Here is a 5,421-nt window from a genome sequence, read left to right as displayed (position 1 = left end):
TGTTTGAGAATTTCACACATGCATATAATGTTTTCTTCAAATCTACTCGCATTCTCTCTTTCCAATCCCTCCCTTATCCCCATCACTACCAATCCCTCCCAAATTCATCTTTTTGGGGGGAGGGGGTTCCTATGAGAACTTTCTAAACATCAACGGAAAACATCTTAAGCACCCTTCTAAACATTAACTGGAAATCATCTTAACTAGACAATTTGTATCTATTTTCTGAGACATCCTCCAAAGTTCTAATTATAGTCATACTTAAACTACACTCAATGCTTCATATTAGATGAAAGAATGACATACAGAAGAAATGTGTCAGCAGTTAAGAATGCATCATGCTACAGAGGAACTGAGTTCAGTTCCCAGCACCCACACTCATGGTTCAACTCATTGTCACTGGTAACTTAGCTCTCAGTACTAGAACTTACATGCAAAACCCACAAACAGATATACGCACACATGCACATCATAAATTAATAATAATAAATATCTTTTTAAAAAGGATGAACTGTTGAAAACTGTTCACAATGCCCTTACCTAGTCTTGATTTGGTATTATGAGGGTATTGTGGACTTTTCAAGACCAAGTAAGAAAGGAAACACAATACCATTGTTATTTTTATTTTTTAGCTTCTTATCATTCAAAATTGCATATGTACTTAGAGAAAAACAATTATTTAGAAAAATAGACTGATTAAAACATTAAATAATAAATAAATAAATTATAAATATAAATGACAAATAAATACCTGAGGACTCTAACTTATTCCTGTTCAAAGAAAAATGACCCACAAATAATAATCAAAGAACTGCAAATCTAAAACATATAAACCAGAGATCAGCAAAATTCTTCACTCAGTTAAGTAAACAATTCTTCCAGAACCATTTCTAGTTTATTATGAAGTACATCATTAGATTTCAATTTTTAAGAAGATAATTGGACCTATTCCCTGTGGGATATTCCCAACAGGCTTTGCCAGGTTGGATAAGTATATAAATCAACATAAATTGACCAAACTTACAGTGTACCTCAATTTCATCAATTGTACCCTGGGTAAGAGAAATCTTCATATATTTGTAAAAATTCTTGAAATTCCAAGTTAAACTATTCATTTTTACTAGATATGTTAGCTACTACATATTTTACTTCTTATAATTTCATGAACAATCTCATGTATATGGATTAAACCCAGCATTCCTAAGAAGTAGCCCAAATAGAAAATATTATTATTCAATTATTTGTTGAGGTAGTAGGTAGTGAACACATAGACATGATCATGCCAGGCAATTGTTCTACTAATGGAGCTACATCCCCAGTACAGACGTAATTAATTTTGTTATAAATGATAAGAATGTTCCCTCTTGTGTGTGTGATTTTGTCCTCATAGACATCGCTAGCTCAGTCGAAGCATGTTCACTAGCTTGTGTTCTTCTAGTTCACTATAATACACTAAAGCAAAATAAAACCTACCTCCATTAACTTGGGAATAAATTCACTTTGATTCTTATTCCATAATATTCCTGTAGATTCAATGGACTAGAAATATTCAAATACTCCAGAGACCTACATTTTAATTTCTTTCCTGGGACAGGAGTTGAGTTAAAGCCATGAAATGATAACAGGAGAAGACAGGAAAATTGTGTGACAAGCACAATGACCTCATAAGAAGGTATAGAGCTAAAAAGTTATCATTGTCGACTATTATTTAGGAAAAATTGCTATAAGATTATGTAACATATGCATGAATTGTTGTAGCAATTTTCCTATACATAGCTTCTGGCATTTCTTTTGCATTTTGAAAACTTAGTGCTTCATAATGAACCCATGATGCTCAGAGTTTTCTTCTTTTTTTTCAAGTTGAATTAATAGAAGGTCATTTGCACTGATTCAGGAGATGATCCTAGGTTGTTTTATGGTCAAGAATTCTACTTGTTTTCTAGAGATAACTTCAGACATTTAAAATGCATATTAATATCAGCCTAGCTATATTCAATACAGCCCTTATTTTAATGTATGGTAGAAACACATTTATCAAGGAAAATATAGTTGACATAATTCATTTACCTAAAGCATAAAAGGCATTACAACATGGAAAATAAAACTGAGGTAATTCCATGTGCATGTATTTTTATAAATGAAGAACAAAACTGTAAAGAATTAATTTGAGGAAATAAATGATTATCAGAACTCACAAAGCAAAATACAATTAAATGAATTTAATTCAGACAGACTATGGTTAGTGACATCTGATTCATATATTTCATAATTAACATTATTTTAAATATTCAATTTTCACATAAAGTGTCTTTAATATATTTTCAATCTCATAAGGAAAATGTTTTTTCTTCAGCTGAATTGATTATAGAGAACTATTTTATTTTTAAAAAATTTATGTCTATGCATGTATTGCCTACATGCAGGTAAGTGCACATGTGTCATGCAATGCCTGCAGAGGTCAGAAGAGGCTGTCGGATCCCCTGGGACTGTAGTTATGGACAGTTGTTAGCTGCCATATGGGTGCTGGGATCCGAACCCAGGTCTTCTGCAAGAACAAGCAGTGTTCTTAACCACTGAGCCATCTCTCCAGCCCTGAGAACTATTTTATAAAATTTTGAGTTTTTGAAACTCTACTGCCAGTACAATATTTTATGTGTTCAGATATCATGACATTAATTAGTCATACCTGTATTTTAATATGATTAATTTAGAAGAGCTAATATGATTCAAAAATACATGAGCCAGTTGATGTGATGGTTTGAGAAATGACATAAGCTCACTACTGTAGGAACACTCAAATCTACTTGATTTAGCAGTGAATGGCATAAGCATAGAAGCTACAATCAGATTACTCTTTTTCTGTTTATGTAAGGTAAAGTTAGTCACCACTAAAAAAATACACTTATGGAAATGGATGGAGACCATGTCCTTTAGACTCACAATGCTGTTCTTTCATATTGTTAGGGACTGTAGTTTATGAATATGAGATTCAACATCTATGAGATTTCAACATGCCAAACTACACAGAAGTCACTGAATTTGTGCTGAAGGGTCTTACATGCAATGCTCAACTGCAAATCATCTTCTTCTTCCTGTTTTTGGCAATTTACCTTTTCACTCGCATGGGAAATTTAGGAATAATTGTACTGGTTATCAGGGATTCCATGCTCCAAAATCCCATGTACTATTTTATGAGTGTGTTATCTTCAGTTGATGCCTGTTATTCCTCTATTATCATTCCCAAAATGTTAGTAGATTTTATGTCAGAGAAGAAAATAATTTCATTCCTTGGATGTGCAACACAGATGTTTCTTGCTGTAGCCTTTGGAAGGACAGAATGCATTCTACTGGAAGCAATGGCTTATGATCACTATGTAGCCATCTACAACCCATATCTGTATTCAGTGAACGTGTCACCCAGAGTCTATGTGCCTCACATCATCACCTCCTATGCTGGTGGAATTCTGCATGCTATTACTCACACAGTAGCCACTTTCAGCCTGTCCTTTTGTGGATCCAATGAAGTCAGACAGATATTCTGTGATATCCCTCCTCTCCTTGAAATTTCATTTCTGACACTCACACAAACCAGCTTCTCCTACTCTTCTGTGCTGGGTCTCTTGAGGTAGCCACCATCCTGATTGTTCTGATCTCCTATGGTTTCATTCTCTGTGCTATTCTGCGGATACACTCTGCTGAAGGCAAATGGAAAGTCTTCGCTAACTGGAGTGTCCATTTTTCATGGTACACTTGTGTTCATGTATGTAAGACCAAATTCTATCTATACTTTGGAGAAAGACATGATTGTGTCCATATTTTACACCATTGTGATTCCCATGCTGAATCCTCTCATCTACAGTTTGAGGAACAAAGATGTAAAAGAAGCAATGAAAAAATGCTTGAAAAAAATCATTTTTTCAGTATCAAATAACTTTCAGATTAAAAAGAATATAGGGAAAAGTTAAAGTCCTGTTCTCTTTTTCAGTATGGGAGTTATTGATGAAAATATTTGCTTTAGTTTATTACTGTAACCATATTATCTATCATTTTCTGGTAAAGATCAGAGTCAATATTCTCTATTCTCTATACTCATAAATCTTTAAATGAAAGAGTCCATTTCAACCATTAGGTTTTTATGACATTCATATTAAAATATTACATTCAAATATTTGTACAAATATGCTGATGATAAATAGACAAATATTGAGCAAATATATTTATGTGATCTTTACTTCAAAATGTATATTATTTATTATAATCTCTACTTTAATATTGTAGATTCTTGTAACTGAAGTTATGAATAATTTTAATGTTATATCTAATGGGATCTGATCAAGCTATACAAATTCCCAAGTAAAAGAAACATGTCTGTATCCCACATCATTTTACAGGAAGTCATTATTCCCTGATTCTAGGTCCATAAAATTCGTTCCATTTGTTGTTCTATATATCAATTTAATCATATCATGCTGCTTAAGAATCACAGAGGTGGTGTGAAATTAATTTCTTTTCTTTTATTATATTTCCCAGAGTGAAACATTAAATCTGTTCTTTGTTTCCTCACAAGAAGTTGAGTCTGGGCATTAAGATCATTTTTAGTGTTCAAGAATAACAGTGTAAAGACTCAGTTCAGAAAGCAAACAAAGCTAGCTGGAAGATTTGAATCTTTTCTAAATAGAGGTCTTACCCATCATTAGGGATTCCATAAAGTCTGCCCCTTATTCAGTTTGGGGGAAATTTTCTTTGGCACCTGACATCCAGTGCTGCTTCTAAACATGCTGTTCTTCCTCACTGCCTAGTTTCATGAATAGAAGAGAGAGAAGTATGTCTACTGGACTCACTGTTAACTCTGCTTCAACTCAGATTATTTTCATAGTAGAGATGTCTCTTTCAATGATCAACCTATGTAACTTTCTCATATTCCCTTTCTTCAACTTCTTTTCCACATTCATTTATTTGGAAGAATGTTTTTGAGCACACTACAAAAACCAAGAGTGGAGTTGTGTGGTAAATAAATTATGTCTGTAGCCTGACTTCTCAGTGTCTCCTTGTACTTGCTTCTTAGAAGAGATTGGCCTTGATCTTAAGGAGATCCTCCAGCCTCGGCCTCCTGTGTGGTGGGTTTCCTTTTTTTCATTTTTAAATTATCATTTTGTAAATTCTCTTTGTCCCTTGAAAGTCAGCTTTATTCATAATGAAAGTTGAGGAATAATCTTGCCTTTACTACACAGAATATAGCCAAAGAGTCTTTTACTAAAATAATATTCTAACTTTAGAAAACATAACAAAAGTACAGATATAGAACATATATTACCACAGTATTTTCTTACACAACCACAGCATCTTCAGAATTTTTTCTGTTCATGAAAACTCCCTGTGATAACATGTTTCCCTACAGTGTAAAAAGCAAATCACATTCAT

The 5,421-nt window shown here is 33.3% G+C and overlaps 1 pseudogene; it reads left to right on the top strand.

Annotated features, from left to right (window-relative positions):
- Positions 1 to 3,008: 3,008 nt before the first annotated feature.
- Positions 3,009 to 3,965, top strand: LOC103745051 (annotated as a pseudogene).
- The last annotated feature ends 1,456 nt before the right edge of the window (positions 3,966 to 5,421 follow it).

This window comes from Nannospalax galili, unplaced genomic scaffold, assembly GCF_000622305.1.
Source record: "Nannospalax galili isolate Female #2095 unplaced genomic scaffold, S.galili_v1.0 scaffold583, whole genome shotgun sequence".
Taxonomy (NCBI): Eukaryota; Metazoa; Chordata; class Mammalia; order Rodentia; family Spalacidae; genus Nannospalax; species Nannospalax galili.
This window is presented reverse-complemented; position numbering and strand designations above follow the sequence as displayed.